This window comes from Ictalurus furcatus, chromosome 8 (genome assembly GCF_023375685.1).
Source record: "Ictalurus furcatus strain D&B chromosome 8, Billie_1.0, whole genome shotgun sequence".
In the NCBI taxonomy this organism is placed as follows: domain Eukaryota; kingdom Metazoa; phylum Chordata; class Actinopteri; order Siluriformes; family Ictaluridae; genus Ictalurus; species Ictalurus furcatus.
In genome coordinates, this window is record NC_071262.1 from 3,164,819 (window position 1) to 3,189,068 (window position 24,250).

The 24,250-nt window shown below is 39.2% G+C and overlaps 1 long non-coding RNA gene across 1 annotated transcript in view; it reads right to left on the reverse strand.

Moving 5' to 3' along the window:
* Window positions 1-1,619: 1,619 nt before the first annotated feature.
* Window positions 1,620-24,250, reverse strand: part of LOC128611070 (uncharacterized) — a 116,888-nt gene continuing 94,257 nt past the window's right edge. The window contains exon 3 of the long non-coding RNA XR_008386493.1: window positions 1,620-2,196. This is a non-coding gene — a long non-coding RNA (uncharacterized LOC128611070). The remainder of the gene's footprint in view (window positions 2,197-24,250) is intronic.

Genomic DNA, 24,250 nt, shown 5'->3' on the forward strand with positions numbered 1-24,250 from the left:
TTGCTCTCAGATGGTCCGTCTGCAAGTCAACATACAGAAGGTGTGTATTTTATTAAATTTTTTATTTTTGGCATCGTGGCTGTGGAAGATTATTTGTTCTCAATACCTGCTCATGAAGCCACCAATTGGATCACCTCTACCTTAATGGTATAGCAATTCAATTAGAATTGTAATGATATACTTTGGGTGATTGAGTGTAAGTGCGATGCACAGTGCACCTGAGACATTCAAATACGAGTATACAATAAAACAAGCAGTCACTTTTAGCGTAGATGAGATTGGGTGGCCTGGTGGAGCAGACGACTGCTGTGTCCCAGTGGGCTGCAGACGTCTGGTCCCCAGGTCCTGCTAGAGACACGTGTCCTACCCGCTGAGACAGAGCGTACAATGACCGGCCGTTCGCTGCCGGCAATGAAGCCAAAGCCGTGGATCGGGTGGCGCTGGATGCAGACCTGTCGAGCTATGCCAGACGTCAGGCTACCACTGTCCATGCCATCCTGACACTCTTCTAACATTGGAGGACTGGGACAAAACAGCATAAGAGTTAACTCTTACTTAACAATGTCCCGTTGACCCAGGCATTTGATTCTGTAGCAAAATAGTTATAAAAAAAAAATCTTGCTTTTAAATCTTAATTATTAGCAAATCTTAATTATGTACACTACCCTGATGTGTATGGCTGCAAAATCCAAACATGCACAAGCATCCTCCTAAAGGCGTGCGTGCTCAAGGGTCAAATTTCATGTACAAAATCTTTCAAATGTAAATAGTATTAAGTATCATAACGTAACACAGTAACATAAATAAAATAGTGCCTAAATCTCAATAAATATAACTGATAACGAATCCAAATTGAAGTCATTTTGTACTGGGGACAGACATGACACTTTAAATCCACATCAGCGTTTTAAACACGTATGGTAATCGAGGGATAATCAGAAGCATTGGGAGTTTTTTATTTTATTTTATTTTATTTTTGTTGATATATATGTTTTTACACCATTTACGAGCTGTCTTCACTGAGTGTGTTAGGATTAGGATTAGTGTTAGTAATGACAGCTACAGCCGGTAAATGTTCTAAAATCTCACAACATAATTAGAGTTTTATATAAGTAATGTTACGCTACAATAATCTGGTCATATCGGTGTGTGTGTGTGTGTGTGTGTGTGTGAGACAGACATCCAGCTTCGCAGGAAAGGAAACCTGCTGGACACTCTGTTGTGCCGTGTTAAAGCCATCGTGATGCAATAGTTTTATCATTACAGACACCACCATGAGAGATTAACACCAGATATAAGCGATATTTTGTTTTTTAGAAAGCATTTGGATTAGTTTCTTACTAGTGAGCTATTATATGAAACAGACTACACGTTCAAAAAGTAGTGAAGGCATGTCCCCAGCATAATTTACACCTATGTTGGTTATAATAAATAATAAATAATCGGTTTTTGTTCATGTTATTCATTACCAAAATAATACTAAGTGTATTTCAGCCTTTTCATATTCTGCCAATGACTAAACTTCCCAGGTAGTGCTAATGTGGCTACTATGAAATGATAGTTAGTAGTGTTGTTAGCAGTATGCTAGCTAGCAGAACTAGCCTACGGTGTAATGCTTGCTAGTGTTTTCTTGTTAAACATCACAGCATAGATGGTTTCATAAACACGCGAATGTGACTTGAATGTGAATGAAAGCTATTAGTAGTGGTGGCGATATCATACGAGAGCATTCTGTTCGATCCTAATTGTCAGTTTTATTTGAAAGTTAGCACTTTTGATTTGCTAAATAAACCATGCTGGATAATCATCATTTGGAGCTAGGTTTTTCAGTCCTAAATGAGGTTAGCATTACATGGTCGCTCAAAGAATCCATTTGCTTAAATCACAGCTGTTGTTGGGTTTGTATAGAGAGGATTTTTCTTTTGCCGTCCTCTGCTTTATTAGGTATGATAATGAAGTTATTTACAATGCTTATTTTCTGCCCACACTGTGAGAATGTAAGAGTACGATATAACGCTTCCTCGCATACTGTAATTAGGCTCTTCTAACCCACTTTGCATTTAATATGAACTAAGCTGCTCACCTGTCACATTCTTTTGGGTGTCCATCCTGGACCTGGGCCATGCCCTGACAGGAGAGGACAGGATGGAGTAGTGTTCCTTTGCCACAGGATCTCTCTGTTTCGCACTCATTCACCTGCAGAGGAGAATCGCAAAGAAAACGGATCAACACGGTTAAATGAAGAGGTTTATTTCTGAAATAATGCCATAGTTTAAGGCAAGAAAGCCATGGAAGGTTCTAGGAGGTGTCTTCGGAAAAGCATTTACATTTAACTAAGGGTGGGTGTTGGGATAAAATAAAATAAATCACATACTTGAAGACATTTCTATGATATAGGTGTTAATTATATATATATATATATATATATATATATATATATATATATATATATATATATATATATATACTGTATATTATTGAGCCAGTGTCACCGTTTGTGGATTTCTTTATTAATCCTCTTGCCCAACTTCTAGAACCTTCTCACATTCCAGACAGCAATCATATCCTGAACGCTTATACAAGAGATAACGGTTCCAGACAATTGGTATTTGGTGACAAGGACTACAGGCTCTTCGATATTTAATTTTTTTTGAATGGTAGACCATTTGAAAGCTCATCGTCTTGCGGAAATTCATTCTTCAGTTAACAGAATGGACATTAAACAATAATGTGTTTCTTTTTCAGGATCAACTGTACATTCAAGTACATGGCACAGTGATGGGAGCATGCTATGCACCGAATTAGGCTAATTTATTTCTTGGTTTATGGGAGAATAAATGTCTATCGATCTGTGTAAACCAATAAAATGTTATTCTGGGGGCGGTATGTAGATGACGTTTTATGTTTTTGGATAAGCACGAAGGATTAATTGCTTCTTTTTCTTTTTCATTTTTTTTTTATAAACCACATTAATCACAATAATAGAAACGTTAAATGAAGTATTGATTACTCACAAAACCAAATTGTTTTTTTTTTAGACTTAATGATTTCAAGGTGGAGAGATGGGAGATGGTAGTTGTCTGTACATCACTGTATATAGAAAGCCAACCGATAGAAATACCCTATATTAAGAGCTGATAGTTTCCACCTGAAATGGCTAAAAGACAATATCCCTTTTGGACCATTTCAAGGTCTTAGACACATTTGTGCTACAGGTAGTGAATTTTAAGTACAGGTCAATGTATTCATGGAGTGTTTTATATGGAGGGGATATCAGAAAAAGGTTGTTCAAGGTGGTCGTGATAGAGCCTTTTTAACGTCTAGAACTGAATGCCTATGAACTGCACAAATAAAAGAAAAAAACAGCAAAAAAAAAAAAAATTCCAATGTCATGCCAAGTGACCTCATTTTAAAGGACGTTTTTTTTTCCAGCCTATGATAATCCTATGAAATTACAGTAAGTCGTTGAGCAATTTTAATACACAATATGTAATTTATTGGTTATTGTGTAGTTGTGGTTGCTTCTACATTGGCAGAACTAAGAGGCCCTTGAAGGACAGGGTCTCGGAACACATCAGAAAACAGACTATGGATTACCCCATGGCACGACATTTTGAGGTAGCGCATAACAGCAACCCAGACAGTCTTGTAGTGGAAGCATTAGGAACAATAAATAAAAATGTACAAGGTGGAGATTGTTTGAAATTATTATTACAAAGGGAAACGTTTTATATACATCAGATGAAGGTTACGGACTTTCGTGGTCTGAATGAAGAAATTGATTCTTTTCTCTGAAGCAACTCATTAATTTTTCCAATGCATGGTGTTGAATTTCCATCCATTTTCTGTACCGCTTATCCTTAATGTGTCGTGGAGAACTCGAGGCATAGGCGACACCCTGGACAGGGTGCCAATCCATCGCAGGGCACATTCACACACCCATTCATACACTACGGACTCTTTTGGACATGCCAATCAGCCTACAGCATGTCTTTGGACTGGAGGAGGAAACCGGAGTACCCAGAGAAATTACATTACGTCCCCGGTTTTTAATATCGCTATTATGAAATAGCCATTTAAATAAAGGCTTTTTCATCATTTCCGTTGGACACGTGCCTTGGATCACCTTTTTTGGATTTGAATTTTTCCCCAACCAAAGAGCATCTTCAAACATTCTCCATAGAACTTCTGAGCAAGTTTGAGTTCAGTGAAACTCTTGAAAGTGAATGTCGACAGAAATCAAGTATTTAACACTGAAATGGAAGAAAATAAGTGTGTTACAAGATGATTCGGAAGATCCGGCACAAAATTTGAACATCACCTGCTTCCACTCAGTGTTGATAGAAAAACTTGGACATATAGTAGCGTTGGGTCGGAGTCCACCTTTGTTGAGTTCGAGTCGAGACCAAGTCCTTAATGGCTGAGTCCGAGTCGAGTTAGACCGGGTTCAGAAATTTACATTGCAATTGTAAACTCTGAGCTGTTAAATTAATATTTTAACCTTCACAAACCAATGGCAACATAAATGTAACAAAAAATACCACTATTACATCTTACCATATTTTTATTTGAATATGTCTTCAGAACCTCATCTAGTTTCCTATCAATAAAATGGTTTTGAAGGAAAAAAAAAGGGATATAGAGGTATATATGTAGAACTTTTATTATATTACAAGTGTATGAAAATACAAATGAAGCTGTTTGGTTATTGTATCACACTATATCGTGTCCTCCAGTTGGAGTTGGACATTTCAGTGATTTGATGCGTCTTCACCGCAGTTATATAGTCTGAGAGGGAGAGAGAGTACAGGGTAGACTTATATTTAGCAGCAGGTCATAACAACAAACTTCATGCTTTATTACTGTTTTTAATCTGTCTATGAATGACAACAAACTCATTTCTGAACACAGCTCTGATCTTCTAACTTTTTTTCATTTTAATTCCTAAAAAAAATAAAATCCCTATCAGCAGGGTTTATGATATTTACTACATTAAGAAGTACATTTCACATTTTATATGAAATTCAAGACTGGAATCGCCAAATGCTAATGTTTAGGGGTGGACGATACGATGATACGATACTACGATCTTATTTCACGATAACGATGCGTTTTCTCAGGTAGGTCTATCAGTAGTCTTCAAGTAAGGTTTAAAGTGCGTGCATACAGAAAGCCCCCTGGTCAGGCAGGGAGACATTCATTCATTCATTTCTTGTTATATTAATTTTATGTTGTTATTGATTTTTTTGATGTTACACACGTTATACATGGTATCTAGACTGTTAATCATCCAGGGCTGAGCCCAGATTCTTGTCCATCAAAAAACTTTTAAAAACATACGTCTAAATAGACTGTTTCCACGCATTCTTTTCTTGCATGTGAGGTCTAATTGCTTTAAAAGTGTTAAAATTGGACAAAAGGTTATCATAAAACTGGCCTCAGGTGATAGAGATCACTGTTTGCAGGACTGCTAGACGGATAAAATATCAAACTTTTTGGCTATCTAACACGAGACTAGTGTCGCTAGCCAATGGGAAGCACAGCTAAGCTATTAGTGTATGTGTTTAGCTGCTACAGCGCCATGCAAAGTACATTATCGTTCCTTATGCGCTGCTCATAACATGTTCACGTAACGTCGAACTCATATAGACATCTACACACCTTGTTTTCCTGCTCAGCATCACAGGATGTTAGTGTTTCAGTTTTAACTCCTTTAAGATACAAAATCACAACACTGCCGTCTTCTTGGACTGACGTTCAGTGGTGTAGTGCCAAACTGCTCCAAGCGGAGAATTATTCTGGGCTAAATCTACAACCCCGATTACAAAGAAGTTGGGACAGTATTGAAAATGTTAATAAAAACAATGAGGATTGACTTGTATTTAAACAACAACAAAAAAAAGTATAAAGACAAGGTATTTGATGTTTTACCTAATCAACAGCATCATTTTTTTTGAAGATAAACGATTATTTTAAATTGATGCACGCAACACGTTCCAAAAAAGGTGGGACAGGGGTATGGGCGTAGAATCTGCGGGGGATATTTTTTAATAAAACGTAAATTCGTCCCTCGCACTTTTTCACTGGCCATGGCCAAGTTGTGTATCTTTGATTTCTATACATGTACATGTCTATAAGTCTTTATGTGACCTGACGTTGCCATGACAATTTGTCACTCACGTCACGCGTCACGTCCGTGCTCACACCCGCGCTGAGCGCTCAGAGGTCGCGATGAGCGAAAAGCGGCAAAAAAACAGCGTAAGTTCTTTTGGCACGTGGTATTCGTGTTGCTCAATTATGAATAATTTGCTACATATTTCTTTTTAAACGCTGCCCATTTCCATTGATGAATAATTAGCTAGATTTTCTGGTTATATTAGCCTACCCGCAGTCCCCCACACAAAAAATAGAAAAAAAACATCTTTGTTTACACTCATTTTTTTTTTTAAACTAACTAAACAAGAAAATCAATAACATGTAGAACTTGTGGAATTCTGCAACGATTTCACGACATAAGCACAACCCTCCAGACTGTTGATCTTGATCTGTGTGTGGCTGAAGATTTGTTAAGATCGTTGAGGGATTTTGTGGCAGAGAACCAAAATCAGTTGGACAGTTCTGAGGCAATGGCAAAACATCAGTTTCTGTTGTGTACAAAGCAGATTCTCAACGCCAAAGAGAGTCTGGCGTTGCAAAAAGCACAGTGACAAAGCCACAGAGCCAGACCAAAACATGTCAGGCCAGGATCTGTGTTCATCTAGTTTATTTATACTGGTGATTGACCAGACTGGAGGCGGATCTGAACCGGCAATTCAGTTCATATGACAATGTAAACCAGCACTTTGGCTTTTTAAATAACGTTCTCTCCCTGACTCCAGAAGTGCTGCGTGTGTCTGCGACAAAATTGTAAAATAAATACTGCAGTGATTTGGAAATGAACTTGTTAGATGAACTACTACATTATAAAGCACTCATCCGTAATAAATCCGACACCACTGCAAGAATGCTCATCAAGATAACAAATGCAAACAGTGAGTGGTCATTCTCAAAACTGGCCTTGGTAAAAATCAGGCTGGGATTTGTCATGGTACAGGAGCGTCTCTGCCATCTAACTCTAATGTCTATCGAGAGTGACATTCTCCAAAAATTGGATTTTACTGACATTATTAAGGACTTCTCAGGAAGAAAAACAAGGAAGAACAAATTCTGAAGGTAGGCAATTTGAATTTGTTTGTTCATGAGCACATGAGGATATTTGCCTAGTGGACTAATGCCCTAGTGACATTTTTATTAGGGGTAGGGGAGCCTACTCTAATGCTGTCGCCCAGGGGCCTCTGGTTATCTAAAGGCGCCCCTGGTTAACACATAGGCCAAATTCCCTAAGTCATTCATAACAATGGGTAAGACCAAGGAATATAGCTGTGATGTGCGGCAAAAGGTTGTTGAGCTTCACAAAATGGGAAGAGGCTATTAGAAAATAGCACAAGCATTGAAAATGCCCATTTCCACCATCAGGGCAATGATTAAGAAGTTCCAGTCGACTGGAAATGTTATGAATCGAGCTGGAATTGGACGTGTGTCTGTATTGTCTCAACGCACTGTGAAGAGGACTGTTCGAGTGGATAAAAAATCTCCAAGGATCACAGCTGGAGAATTGCAGAAGTTAGATGCGTCTTGGGGTCAGAAAGTCTCCAAAACTACAAGCCGAAGTCACCTACATCACCACAAGTTGTTTGGAAGGGTTTCAGGAAAAAAGCCTCTACTCTCATCCAAAAACAAACTCGAGCGGCTTCAGTTTGTCAGACTCTACTGGAACTTCAAATGGGATCGGGTTCTATGGTCAGATGAAACCAAAATAGAGCTTTTTGGTAATAAACACCAGAGGTGGTTTTGGTACACAGAGAGGTAGCCATATGGAAAAGTACCTCATGCCCACGGTTAAATATGGAGGAGGATCTTTAATGTTTTGGGGCTGTTTTTCTGCCAGAGGACCTGGACATTTTGTTAGGATACATGGCATCATGGACTCTATCAAATATCAACAGATATTAAATGAAAACCTGACTGCCTCTGCCAGAAAGCTTCAAATGGGCCGTGGTTGGATCTTCCAGCAGGACAACGATCCAAAACATACATCAAAATCAACACAAAAATGGTTTACTGACCACAAAATCAAGGTCCTGCCATGACCCTCCCAGTCCCCTGACCTGAACCCCATAGAAAACCTGTGGGGTGAACTGAAGAGGAGAGTCCACCAGCGTGGACCTCGAAATGTGAAGGATCTGGAGAGATTCTGTATGGAGGAACGGTCTCAGATCCCTCACCATGTATTCTCCAACCTCATCAGGCATTATAGGAGAAGATTTATTTTTGGATAAAGCTGTGTTTTGTTTGCAATTGTTTAATTTCCATGAGAGCAGAGTATTTTGTAAATTTGTGAACAAAAGATTAAAAGGTTAAACAATAAAGACACTTTTTCATAGCCTTCTTTGCTCATATTTACCAAGTGTGCCAATATTAGTGGCGGGGGCTGTATATCTCTCTATAATACTTTATATTCAAACATACTGCTGTATAAATATCAGTCTATCAATATTCTGCTACTGACTCATGGTTGGCTTGCAGAGCAAAACAAAAAAAACAAAAACACAGAGGAGATTCACACAGACACCTTGCCATCCATCAAGTGCCTGCAATGTCTGTAAGCTATTAGCCATGTCAATATGCTCCTTAAAATCATACTGATGAGACTACATAAATATCTGTTATAAGAAGCCAACCCTGGACAGTTCTACAGAAACAGTAAATCTGATAACAACAAATCTGGTATGCAGTAGGGGTGTAATGTAAAGCCACTATCTGTGTATGTATTCTCCAAGTGTACTTCAACAATGTTCTGTCCTGAAATTGGACACTCAAGTAAACACATCACATCATGTGAATAGTATGTGATAAAAACCACATGTGAAAAATGAAAACAATGAATTGTGTGGGGGGGAAATCACATGAAAATGAAAGTGAAAAATGAATCGTGAAAATAAAAGCACACGCTACATATAGTGAATGGTGAATAACGAAGAATTAGTGATGAAGTACATACTAGACGCAGCTGTATACTGTTTATACTGAGCATAATAAGTAACAGATGAGGTCAATCAGAATGCCTGTGGGATAGAGCGATTGTAGTTAGATCAGACTGGGGGAACTGGGTGTGGTTGCGAACTGGGGATTCTCATTTCCTTAATTGTACCTCCTTATTTCATTTCCTTGCTTATTTTAGCTCCTCCCTCCAAAGGACAGGCGGAATCATGAAGAAACATTTAGCGGTTAAGGCTCGGGGTTCAACCCCAGCACTGCCAAGCTGCCACTGTTGGGCCCTTGAGCAAGGCCCGTAACCCTCTCTGCTCCAGGGGGCGCTGTATCATGGCTGACCCTGCGCTCTGACCCCAACTTCCTGACATACTGGGGTATGTGAAGAAAAGAATTTCACTGTGCTGTAACGTATATATGAATAACAAATGCTGTTGTTTTAGCCTAAACAAGGTTCTACTCCTTACATCTCGGTTATGAAAATTTTATATCATTTATTGTCATCTTTTGGAGCGTATATAGATCACACTCTTACATCACTTGCCGAAATGAAAAGCACCCGTGTATCGTATTTTACGGATGGTGGACGCCAATCGATTTCTGGGCCACGGGCTGAAAGATGTAGGATTGAGGAATCAAGGAGGCATCAGTTTTAGGATGCAAACTGGGTTCTGGGTAGAGACCCTGAGCATACAGAGAAAGCTTTACATAATAAGCTGTATTCAAGAAAGAAAGAAAGAAAAAAAAACTTGCACGAAGGTCTGAAATAAACATTTCAGTCACAGGCCAATTACTGCGGTAAGAGACCACATCCCAAGGGCACTGGCAAGCCAGATTGTTGCCATGGTTACCACCACACAGGCTTGATAGGAAGTGAGGGATGATGAATTGACCACATCAAATGATGGCTTCAGTTTCCCTTACAGACACAGAGATCACTAAAGAGAGTCTTTTAAGAACGGTTTGCCCCATTGTACTCTGAAGAGATGAAACTCAACATCTCTGACTTTTTGTTACAACCCAACCCTTGATGCCTCTATTCTTCACCAGAGCAGAAGACTTTTTTTTGTTGTTGTAAAACATGGGTAACTGAGTCTACAGAGACGCCATTGTGTGATTTTCTCTCTTGCACACTGTTATACTTTAGGCTTAAAAGAGACTCAACAAATATTTCTTCTAGAATACAAATGCAGTCATGCTTTCGGCAGTCGACGTTACGCAAGCTGTTCATTCTTCTCTAGACATAAATTTTTGCACGGCCAGATGCTGTCCAATTTGTTGCGAGTCATTGACCGCCTGGGATCTTCTGTTTTGTGTGCCATGCAGTGAAATCACATAGCTCCCCCAAAACATTATACATTTACATTTTTACCAGCGTAAGTAGATCCAACTTCTTTTACAAATCTCTCTATGTTCCACCCACAATGATTACCTCGTACAATTCAGAAGAGCACTCTTTAAGGAACAGCTTCAAATGGAAAAACGCATTTCCGAAACATCCGCATCAATGATTGAGGACATAAAGCCCGAAACACAGACAGCTTGCATGTCATTACTCGTTTGCTGTCAGTCAGAATTGGCCATGGAGCTAGAAACCATTCTACGCTTGAAAGAATTCTGCATAGAAGACTCCTAGAATATTAAACCCGAAATCTGCCATATTTGACACCACATACGGTCAATTAGAGCATCGTTTCTTTTCGGAATAGCATTTATTCATTTGAACAGGTTTTCAGCCAGTAAACCGGACTTCAAAATTTGTTCATATTCAGCTGCTTAGAGACCGTCATATCTTATTGAAAGTTCCCCGGGTGACTCGACACGTTAAATACCTTTAATTTGATGAGCACACAAAGAAGTGAATCTACTGGATCGCATAGTATTTTGACTGAGGGATTCCCCAGGACATAAAATAATAATAAAATGGGTCAAGCCCAAAATGGCGATAAATATTAAGCTTAACAACAAATCATTGGTCAGGAAATCTGCAAGAATGAAACAAATAGATAAAGTAACCTAGTATGTAGTTTCCCCTTTGATTTCTTTAAATGTTTCAGCCTTGTGGGGAAACTTGCATACGAGTATTTTATTTTACTTTCGTTTGTTATTTTATTTTCACTTTATTTTCATGTGCTAGTTTGAATTTTACATCAAACCTTTGAATCATTCTCATGATTTCAACTTTTGCGTACAAGAAGACTATATACGGGAATTTCCCTGTTCTGTTTCTAGCTTTTCCCTCAAACGGTTCACTGCAGCAAAAGTAAACCAGCATATGCTGGCACAGGAGGTCTCAGTACTGCATTTGTTTAATTCTTTTTTCTAATTTCATTCATTTTCTGACCAAAAACGTAATATTTTTTGCCGTTTGTTTGCCCAGGAGTGTACATAAATCTATCCAATTTGCAGACTTGTATATTAAAGACATGCGTGCAGTGCACAAAAATGAGAGAGACAGACACGACGTGGACATATTTACAAGATGTATTCAATTACAGTTACATAAAAATCCAGTTACATAAAAATCCTTGCTTACAAATGTCCAGATAGTCAAATAACAAGGCTGAATAGTGGCAGCAATTACCTTTTAATTAGGGTTATTTAGGGTTAGGGGGTTAGGGGTTAGGGGGGTTAGGGGTTAGGGTTAGGGTGTTAACCCTAACCCTAACCCTTTCCTCCTAACCTTTTTGGTCAACTGGATTGCTGTATCACATGTTAATATGCTAATCATCTTATTCCATTTGGCCAACAACTTCATGTGTTATTCCTTGTTTTCATTTTCATAAAAAAAAAATTGTCCTCACATCAAAAATGGCAATTTTGCACCATGTGACCGCACCATGTTCAATGACATACAATACTGTCAGATGATTTAGTGTACTGTAGTTTAATTAGTTGAGCTTGGAGAGCTGGCTGGATTTATGCATATATTAAATGAAGTCCTTTGAGTAATCAGATGTAAATCTGTTTGTTTTAAAACCATCCTGGGTGAATAACCCTACTACTCATGATGCATGCAACCAGGTGCAACCCTGCAGGAAACAGTTTAACACTCTGTGCTTTGCGAGATTCAGTATTTGGCTTTGCTCCATTTTAGACCAAAATGGTAATTCTACAACCAACTCAAACATAAAGCAAACTAGTTTATGGAGTTGCCTTCTGTGTGTGTGTGTGTGTGTGTGTGTGTGTGTGTGTCCTTTGATACTCCTTCGACACTCCTTCATCTTAAAAAATTTTTCATCTGTATTATTCCCTTATCTCTATACCTCCTCCAGTGGAGGTTTAGAAACCATCCTGTGGTTGGCATTTCACTCTTGGCTAAGCAGAAATGAGAGCAGTAGATTGCAGTAGGTGGTTTTATAATACATCAGTACAGAGGACAAACAAAAGCTGATAGGAATAAAATTTCAAGCCACATGCCTGGATCCTGCTAGAAGATGGCAGTCATTCACCTTCTCCACTGTACTGCATAAATGGCTCCCCTGCTAATGCCAGATGGTGTCCATTTAGCCTGAGCCATCGGAGTTCTCACTTCCGAGAGATGGCAGCTTAACACCAGTGATTGATGTTTTCGACGGAGGGGGTTTGGTCTGACTAGAAGTTGCACAGTTCATGATGATGTTTGCCAGGACAATAATGCAAGGCTTACGGTATACAGGTGCATCTAAAAAAATTTGAATATCGTGGAACTTTTCATATATTGTAGATTCATTACACATAAAGTGAAATATTTCAAGCTTTTTTTTTTTTTTTAAATCTTGATGATTACAGCTTACAGAAATCAAAAATCCAGTATCTCTAAATATTCGAATAAAGAATTTATAATACAGAAATGTCGACCTGATAAAGTGTGTTAATTTATGCGCTGATACTCGGTCTGGGTTTTAATCCTTTTGCAGGGATTACTGCATCAGTGCGGCGTGGCATGGAGGCGATCAGCCTGTGGCACTGCTGAGGTGTTCTGGAAGCCCAGGTTGCTTTGATAGCGGACTTCAGCTCGTCTGTATTGTCGGGTCTGGCGTCTCTCGTAGGTTCTCTATGGGGTTCGGGTCAGGCGAGTCGGCTGCCAATCAAGCACAGTAACACCATGGTCAGAAACCAGTTACTAGAAGTTTTGGCACTGTGGGCAGGTGTCGAGTCCTGCTGGAAAAGGAAATCAGCATCCTGTCAGCAGATGGCTCTAAAATCTCCTGGTAGACACTGCATTGACTCTCGACTTGAGAAAACACAGTGGACCAACACCAGCAATTATTTAGTGTTTATAAATAACGTGTTTAAACATTGCATGTTTAAAAAGTTAGCTAAACAAAATTTCGCAACTAGCTAACTTGAATGTTGTTGAGCTAGTTTTTAAAATGGGCAAATAAAACTCACGAATAATACAAAATAATTAGGCATAAGATCGATGCCTATGTTCCTGAGGCCATTTTGCCCGATGTCTAACTATACGAGACGTGAAACCTGACATAGTTTTTCCTGAGTCCTGAAGGCTTTTAGTCTGAGGCGCGATGCCATTTTGTCGTATGGCTGAGAACTGACACTGAAGTCTGAGGATATACACCATACGGGGCGGATGACTCGTAACTTGACATCAACATGATCCGAATAAGTAATATTTCCATAAACACTGGTGTGCCATGAAAGCAGTCAAGAGGAAACCGACGTTACACTGCTGGAGATGATGTTCATTTAATATGAAATTGAGGTTACGGCTTCTGGCTCGAACTGTGCTGTCACTCTTTCAACCACAACGACAACAACAACAACAACAACAGGTGAGGAAACTCCATACCTCCACCAGCTCAACCCAAAATGCAGAGATTTTGAAACCTGTTTAATCAGAGAAAATATATAGTCTATAATGGTCTACCTTGCCTCAAATGATGGAATAAAGCAGTATTTTAAGACGATGTGTGACTCTGAATACATCTAAGGCCATACATTTGCTGGTATAACTATCACGCAAGCTTCCCACTGCTTGAGTGTGTTTGTGCCACCAGCACTGAAAAGAGAAAAAGCTGGCATCCTGGTCTTTCAAATATTGAAGATATACCTTACATTGGCATTTAAATGTTTATTTATTTATTTTATTTCATGATTTAGGATAATAGCTCTATGGTAGTCCCCATTCGTCCCTGAGTTCAGGTTACCCATTAAGGTTACTCATTATATGCTGTTATTATTATGTATTATTATTATGTTCTCTGTTCCTTGCTAATGAATGTGCTTTATACATTTTATAGTTGCATAATAAGTCAACCAACCACACTCTTTTGAAGATATTTACATTTACATTTACCACATACAACGAAAACATTCCACAATATTAGGAACAACTGGAACCAAGACAGCTTCTGGTGGTTTGGGAAAATGTCCAATTCATGTTTCCTAACAGCGTTTCCTACAGCATATTCTCCCTTTCTGGATCCTGTTGAAGATTTCATCTCTTCAAGGAAATAGGAAGTATTTGAAAGAAATCTCATGGAGACATCCAGGCAAATGCATGTCAGACAGATTCAAGACTAGCCCCCCCCCCCTTCCCCTTCCTCCCCCAAGGTGCGGTGCTAGAGAAGCATTATGTGATGTGGATGAAAGTCTCTCGCCTTGGAGAAATGTCATATTGATTGAGGAAAAACTGTATTAAGGTGTTATTTATAGAAACCGTATTCTTTTTTCAGTCAGGGTTTCATCATTCCATTTCCAGCTCTCGCTTCCTGTCATACAGTAATACACCATTTCAGCACCAACTAGAACATTAGAAGCATCAAATCTCACCAATATGTCAAATGTAAATACTACAACATGTAAATATGCATATAGAAACTATGTATCTTTTACAAAATGTAACGAATCTTTCCAGAATCGAACTATTCACACCTTTATGTCGAATTTGTGTTCCATCCTTGAATTAGTGTCTTAAATCTAATATAGTCCATTTCACTGTATCCTCTTATTGGGTTTCACTGAGCTATAGATCTTTTTATGTGTATATTTACAGTAGATTATACCGCTGGACGTTTAGAAGTGCATGTGAATGAAATATCTGAATGACAACGATAAACTCTTAGATGCTTTACCCACGGGACACAAAGCATTTGATATATTCTGTACACTTTTCTGGTAACAAGCTTCAGAATCTTGAAGGCTGGCTCTCTGCACTTCTGTGCATTTCCATGTGCTGTTTTTTTTTTTAATGTAAAAAGATATACAATATGGCCAAAAAGGTATGTGAACACTTCACTATTAAACCCATATGTGGGCATCTTGGGATGGTTAATGGTGCTAGCATTTAAATAGGTTCTACTTGTAACGTTTTTTTGAACCCAATCAAACTCTAGCACCTTTTACGGTCCTAGATTTTTTATTTTTTTTTCTAAGAGTGTATGCATATAAATATAAATGTAAATATTTTAAATATGTAGAAACGATGATGGGAAAATCAACAATTTATAAATGACGTAGAGGCTTGTTAAAACATTTTCGAGGGTGGGCTCTTGATCGGCATGATCGATAAGAGAAAAAATGCTGAGTCGCAGTTACTCAGAATGTCAGAGATATTGAAAAAAGTGGCCTAGTTTAAAAGTTTAAAAAAAAAAACAGCAACAGAAAAAAATGTGGATATAGCAGGTTCAGTTCTAACTAAGTAACTAACTAACTAACTTTAACTAAGTAAAAAACTTGATTAAATTTCCCCAATTTTATACAGACAGCATTTTACACATAAATTGTTTGTTTAATGTCTAGACAGATTGTGGAATATCTGAGAATCCAGTCCTGAGAGGAAAGAAGGTAATAAGGGGGAGGCATTCAGTTCAGTGAGAGTCTCCGGTGAAGGCCAATCATGACGTGTTTTAAATGAGCAAGTGCTGCTGACAAAAAGAACAATTATACTGACTGTAAATAACATCTACACTGAGCTTAGAGTAATCAAAAGCATAATGTCCGAGAATTTTTTTTATTTTTATTTTTTAATATTTGCACCATGTATGAGCTTACCATTTTTTTTTTTTCGCATTCAACTTATCACATTAACACATTGCTGAACTGCTTCTACACTTGAAACCATGGGCGTAGGAGCCACTGTGGGCGTAGGAGCCACTGTGGGCGTAGGAGCCTCTGTGGGCGTAGGAGCCACTGTGGGCGTAGGAGCCTCTGTGGGCGTAGGAGCCACTGTGGGCGTAGGAGCCTCTGTGGGCGTAGGAGCCACTGTGGGCGTAGGAGCCACTGTGGGCGTAGGAGCCTCTGTGGGCGTAGGAGCCACTGTGGGCGTAGGAGCCTCTGTGGGCGTAGGAGCCACTGTGGGCGTAGGAGCCTCTGTGGGCGTAGGAGCCACTGTGGGCGTAGGAGCCACTGTGGGCGTAGGCCCGACCCTCATACACACATTTCAAAATCTAGGTTTTGTCCCGCCCATTTTTTTCCCCAATCTTTTAGGAATCTGAAGACTGGAAAAAGACCAAGTGATTAGTTTTCTAATCTTCAACTGTCCAGTTACGATGATTCTGTGCCCGTGATAGCCTCAGATTCTTGTTCTTAGTTGACAGGAGTGGAACCTGATGTGGTCTTCTGCTGTTGTAGCTCATCCACCTCGAGGTTAGATGTTTTGTGCATGCTGAGATGCTTTTCTGCTCACCACGGTTGTAAAGCATGATTATTGGAGTTACTTTTATCCTTATGAACTCTTATCAAGAAGGCATTTCCACCCACAGAACTGTTGCTCACTCGATGTGTTTTTTGTTTTTCGCACCACTCTGTGTCATTGATTGAATACTAACAATTTAGAAACAATTAGTTAATTTCACTTCCATGTGAACTTGACTTTTTATCAATTCCAATGAGCACAGTCATTTAAGGCCCGCTTTATTTATAACGCTTATACGCCAGCTTCCACATCGGAATTTATTTTCTTATATCGCTAATTTGCATTGCGGTTTTAATAAAGACCAATTTCACCCTGTCCTTTACACACAATACGGAGCACACATTTCCTGCCAAGTCGCTAGTACTCTGACTCATCCAGACATTATTAATGTGACTGCACTTCCCCACGACCTTCACGAGCAAGTTAATATAGTGATCCAGGATTACTTTGAACCTACACTCCTCAACTCAGTTTATATTTTATTTATTTTATATTACTTTTATATAGCACATTTAAAAACAACAGAGTTGACCAAAGGGCTTCACAACCAAAAAATTCGAAACACACACACACACACACACAGTAAAGGAAATACGGTAATAAACTGTGACATTTTCCCACATTTTGGGGACAATTTCTGCTTGTCCAAACTTGTGAGGACCAGCAGACACACACACACACACACACACACACACACACACACACACACACACTTCTGGTATTTCTACAATGTAGGTACTTGTGAACAATCCGGGGACGAATTTTACAAACACTTGGGATGCTGCTATAATGCATATATGTAAGATAATTGATTAAGTCACATGAATAACAACAGGCCTTTTATTTATTTCTATTTAAACTTGTTTTTTTTTTTCCATTTGCAATGCAGTATTTTTGCACAGATCATATTAGTAATTGCCTTGAAACTAAATACTTAACACTCAAAAGTTCAGTCACAAATTGATAAAAAAAGGATTTAAAAAAAAAAAAAAAACAACAACATTTTTTCTGCCATAACTCTCAATGAAAATAATACAAAACAAGAACTGGCGTTGATCCGTGCAAATAAAACCAAATGAACGTGTAGAATGCAGAAAAAAAAAATGCATTTACATCTTCCTTTTAAGAGCAGTGATTCTGTTCTTTATAAATAACTTAGACAAGCAGTCCCTGTCTTTCAATGCAACCGGTTCAGCTTTTTATACAGGCCTCACAATGTTTCCTTCCTGGCACTGTGCAAGTTTTGATGGACCTCTACAGATGTTTTTCAACCGCTTTCACTTCACTTCACTTCACTGGTCTCCCGTTTCTTTTTCTTAACCACCTTAACACCTGAACAAACGCAAGACAACGTTAATCAAAACATACAACGTCTTTCAATTTGATAAAAGCTTGCCAACATGTTTGTTTACCAGACAGTACCTTTGGGAGCTGATGTGGTACTGTTAGGTTCTGTTGCATGCTCAGCTGAGGTTTCCTGGGCTGGCTTTCTTAGAACTCCAGTTCTGCTCCAAGATCTGCTTAAACACAGACCAAATGCACTCCTTTTGAACACCTTCTAAACGACTAAGGACACCCCATAATAATAATAACAACAATAACAACAACAACAACTAGAAAAGTGCATTTTCTGAAGACAATACAGAGTGACTGCAGAGCTTAAAATGTAGTCACGATGGTGTTGCTAGATGGTAGCTTATAAAAATACTTAAATTAAATGATTAAACAGACAGTGTAGCTGAGGTGTAGCAATTCGTCGGTGTCACTGTTGAGTAATTAGACTAATAATTAGAGAGTGTATATTGCAGCAGTGCTGAGGTGGATCTGAAAAAGAAACATTTACAGCACACAAAACCAAGAATATGGCACGCATAGCACAGACATATCACCATGTTGCAGTGAAGCAGTGGCTGAGAAGGTAGAAGAGAGGGCATCTTGGGACAGTTCTGAGGTGGCCGTGGTAGAAGTACATGAAATTAGGTTTGGAAAATAATGAGCACAGCTGGGGTGGATGGGTCAGGCGAGCATGGTCTGCATGAGAGAAGCTCAAGAGGTTAGCCTGGTTGAGGTGTGGCATCTCATAGAGATGAAGTAAAGTAGATGAGCTAGGTGAGCATAGTCAACATGAGAAAAGCAGAAGGGGTTATTCCGTGCGTAGCAAGTTTAAGGAGCAGCACTGCATAAAGGTCACGACTGAGGTATATGAGAAAAGAACACATTCCCTAGCCTATATCGCGCAGACGTAGCATTTACTGTTTGGAACGTGCATGAGTTGAAGCAGTTTAATTACCTGGATGTGAGAAGCAGATTTGTGCCGTGAATGTTGGGTGCACTGGGTAACATCTCCAGAGGTACCACCTGACTGAAACAATCACAACAGTCACTATTCAATATATATATATAAAAAAAAAAATCGACGGTAAGTCTTGTTATGGAAATGACATTGTAGCATGTGAGCAGTGCCATATAGTGACTGATTGGCACTGTTCGGATCATCCTCAGACACTCTGTATAAGCTCAGCTTGTAATAAGAGGTTATTCTTTAATATCTAATGTTATGTAATGGACGTGATGCTGTAAAAATACATATACGTTCACTATGCATGATCCAGCATTGCTATAAGAAGTAACTTTCTTACTTTACTCCTCCAGGGACGATCAGCATCTCCGTAATTATGCGTGATCTCCTCTGTACGTGTTATGTCTCTTAAAGCAAAAAGGCACAAATAGGGCTTTCCTTTCACAGTGATTCTCTTCATTTTGCAGTTGGGGTTAATGTGGTCATCATTAACCAGACTTCCAAGAGTGCCATCATCCCTTGCAGCATCAATACTGAATTTGGACAAAAAAGAAGACGGTTATTGAGTGACCGGAAAAATAAATAAATCATATTTTTAGTTGTGTAGTTGAAGAATTAAAAACCCTCATAAAACCAAACATGAAATTCTGTGTAGAATCCCCCCCCCCGTCATTCTCCAAACCCCCTCCCCCCCCGTCATTCTCCAAACCCCCCCCCCCCCCCGCACCCTATGCCATCATGTTTTTTCCCCATTACTACAAAATGTTAATTTAACTTGATTAACCTTTTTTTTTTTTTTTTTGAAGCGACATTGACTAAAAATTTTACGGCAGCCAGGATTTTAAAAGTGTATTTATTTATTTATTTATCTGTATGTTTATTAATTTATTTATTTATATATATATATTTTTTGTGCAGTAATTTGTTCAGTAATTTATTTACAGTAACACACCCACCCATTATTTGGGGTGATGAACAATTTTGCCTACTCTATATGGTAAAATGGAAAAAAAAAAAACAAAAAAAAAAAAACACAAGACACCATTACATTGCTAACAAATAATTAGCGTCCAGAACACTTCCTGGACACCACTTCAGTAGATAAACATCAGTGCCTTTATCGTTTTTTTCCTAGCTGGGTATAGACAGGATTTCCCCCTCCTACTGAACCAATATAGACTATAGATATAGTCGTATTATGTATTGTAGTGCAGTAATTTAAATAAGCACGACATACACAAATCAACTGCTCGTGGAAGTGAAGGAGACAAACTACTAAGCAGAAAGAAACGTTCATTTCTTCATAAAACTGTACGCTTATTTTTCAATATATATATAAGAAGAGTATTTATGATTTGAAAACTAAAATAAGTATTATGTGAGAGCAGTCATGTAAACATCGGAGTATATACCAACAGTTGAGGTACTTTTTGGGAAACATTAAAAAAAAATGCTCTAGTTGTTCTTGTGCTCTTTGACGTTGAATACAAACTTTTTTACTTTTACTTTAGTATTTTGCTAGTGAGTTCCCGACGCAATGTCATCGTACGTGCGCATTCAAAGTGCCTGACGGTCTCGACGCGTCGACAGTGCTCACGCTCTTTTGAACCGTCCAATGATCTATTCTATCCGACATGACGCTGATCGACAGAACAAGGCCCGGTTTATTTTTAGAATACATTAAAATCACTCCAAAGTAGATGATGACATCTCACATACCTGCATCACGAGCTGCGCTTTCTGTGCGTGCCTGTTAACCTTTCGCTCAGCAGCCCCCGAAGGATGTGTTCGTTTCGGCGCCATGACTTAAAGTCAGTCAGCTACAGAAAAGTTGCATCTTTGCATTTTGTTCATCGTACGTTATCTCTTCATACATTCAGAGGGCGGGGCCCACTTTGAAACGGTGACATTAATTGGTTTCACTACAGGTGAGTGACAATTCAATATTTAATAAACAAAGCGTGTAATCTTTTGCTGCCCGTCTTGATTGGTGGACCAGTGTATAGAGATGTTACAGTTATGGAGGCCCCGCCTCCAAGCCCGAGGCCCTAGGCAATTGCCTACTTTGCCGATAGGTAGCGCCGGCTCTGGCTGGGGATATATAATGTTAGCTTCCTGAGGATGTAAATATTAAGGAGTCACAGTAATAAACTGTTAATAGACTAATCCACCTACTGTAACATCAGTCTAATCGAGCAGATTTCTCCTCAGACCATCTTTTAGTGTAGTGAAAAGTTTTTTTCACAGCAAAACTTTAAAAAAAAAAAAAAAAAAATACACACCTCAAACCGTATACACTATCGAAATGGATAAAGGAAAAAAAAAAAAAAAAGTATATATATAAATACTCACGTCCAGAATTGTCTGTGCCAGATGAAGTCGAACATAAATCCTTATAGGTTGTTGTGGTAAACTTTCCAAAGAGTTGATCAGGTCTCCTCTGTATTCCAGCACGAACTCTTCTTTAGAGAAGTGCACCATGGTAATCCCTCCCCTGCCTTGTTTTATCATAGCTAAGTCCAAGTTCATTTATATGGTTTCTCACCTTTAAATGCATCAATGTATTTCACATCAAGCCCTGCTTTGTCACGACCGGTGGTAATGTGAAAAATAGCATCATTTGTCGGGTTCTTCCGCCAACTCATTTCCGAAACCACGTTTTCACCCTTATTAAAAGTTTCACGACTTCCCCAATTCTGAAAGCATCTCTATGGAAGGTGCATTAAATGTACATAGACAATTTAGCATTAGCAAAATAAATGGACTGATATATGGAGACAGATCAAATGCCTCATCAGGGCTGAACTAGCTAACAAGCTAGAATAATTACTAGCTAACTAGCGCTAGCTAATTACTAAAAACACTACGCTATGGAAACGATCATTTAAAATTTTGAGTACTATCAATTGTTGATACCCTAACACTGTTCATTTAATAAAACCTTTTAGTGGCATAAGCTTTTAAAATGTTTCGTCTCATGGTGAATTTTAACTCACATTAACTTTGGATGGGGTTCAGCTCTTAATATTGTGGGGACTCGATTTTAGCTCCCCACAATAACACATGTCCCCACTTTACTGGTGTGCAAACAGGACAAGTCCCCGTATTGTAAGGTTTGCGAACACACGAATACACACACACACACACACACACACACACACACACACACACACACACACACACACACACACACACATCTCAGGTACTCACGGCTCCCCCAATTCAAATGCCAAAGTATAAAAATGTGGGGTTTTTTTCCTGCTCAAAAAATATCACTCCCTTCATGTCCTGTCTATCTCACCACTATATTTTCTTCTTATATCATCATAGCATGGTGATATTGTGTGAACTGTTAATGTCTGCGTGCATGATGGCAGCCTAACTCATTCTGCGTATGAGGACGTAGAACTGCCTACTCAGTTACACTATTCAGCAGGCTGAACTGTTTAAAATAATTCTCCTTCCTGCAACAAAAGTGGGAGATATACTGTCGCTATCCTTGTTCTATCATGAGTAAATCATCTTTTTATTTATGTCAGTCATCAGCAAAATAAGCAAATGAAAAAAATGATTGCATAATCATCTAATTCAATTATTTTAGCAGATCAGATTATTTTAGTAAACTTCTAAGTTTAATATGCACAAATAGATGTAGTTAAAATTTGTATGTTATTATTAACAATGGTAGCAGTGGTAACAATGGTAGCAAAGGGGCAGTGGTAGCTCAGAGGTTAAGGTGTTGGTCTACTGCTCAGAAGGTCATGAGCTTAAATCCATGCACCACCAAACTGCCATTGCAGGGCTCCTTGACCAAGGAGACCAACCCTCAATTGCTCAGATGTATGAATGAGATAAATGTAAGTCGCTCTGGATGAGGGTAAAATTAACATTCTTCATAAGATTTAAAGGCTAGGAACTAGGGCGCATGGTGGTTTAGTGGTTAGCACGTTCGCCTCACACCTCCAGGTTCGATTCCCACTGTGGCTCTGTGTGTGCAACTATATTTTTGCTGTAGAACTTTGTTTATTGTCTGGTTTATTGTTTAGCTTGTCATACCTCTCTCCCAGTGCAGACCCTTGCTAAACCTCCTGCTACATTCTCCCAGTAATAGATGTAGGCCAGGGAACCATCCAGAGTGTGACTGACTCTCCCTAACAAGAGCCTGTGAACCACAGTGAAGTCAAAAGGATGTAGCAAAAGTCAAGCAGTGTTCCCCCACAGAGATCTACATTAACATTCACAAAGGCTTGCTGGCATTGCTCTGACCAGATTTGGCACTCAATTTTAAGGTGAGATCAGTCAGCAGACTGGTGAGGTCATGAATAGTCTATAATATTATTACGGCAACCCCAGGAACTGTCTCACCTTTTCTGGTCTTGGTTTGCTGGTAGGCCACAACTGCAGCAACTTATCAATTTATTAACACACTTAAGTCATGACTGTAGGTTATCCATCCATCCATCCATCTTCTATACCGCTTATCCTTTTCAAAGTCACGGGGAACCTGGAGCCTATCCCAGGGAGCATCGGGCACAAGGCGGGGTACACCCTGGACAGGGTACCAATCCATCGCAGGGCACAATCACATACACACTCACACACCCATTCATACACTACGGACACTTTGGACATGCCAATCAGCCTACCATGCATGTCTTTGGACTGGGGGAGGAAACCGGAGTACCCGGAGGAAACCCCCGCATCACGGGGAGAACATGCAAGCTCTGCACACACAGGGCCACGGTGGGAATTGAACCCCCGACCGTGAGCCCGACTGTAGGTTATAATGTCATCTAAATAAACAGTTGCATATGCACTGTGGGTCCATAGCACGCAATCCATTGTCTGTTGAAATGTGCTCTGAAAAGCCCAGACAGAATATTATTGTGTAGTGCTAAATTGGTATAAACTAGGGTGGAGAAAATCCTAGTCAATCTCGGAGCTTGTCAGTACAAGGCATTGAATAGGCATAACAGTTTGAAACCGCATTCACCTTTTAGAAATGGACTCTTCAGCCACATTGGGTCACTATTACTCCCGTCTCTAGCATTTTACCCATTATGTCTGGCTGCAAACAACACCGGGAGGTAGCTCTATGTGGTGCTGTCTGAGGTCAGTGCACCTGAGCATGGGAGAAAAAAAAAACATCAGAAAATATGGCTTGCATCTTGGCAACCTGTGATCTCTGCTGAAAGATGGTCTCCAACTGGGATTGGATTGGG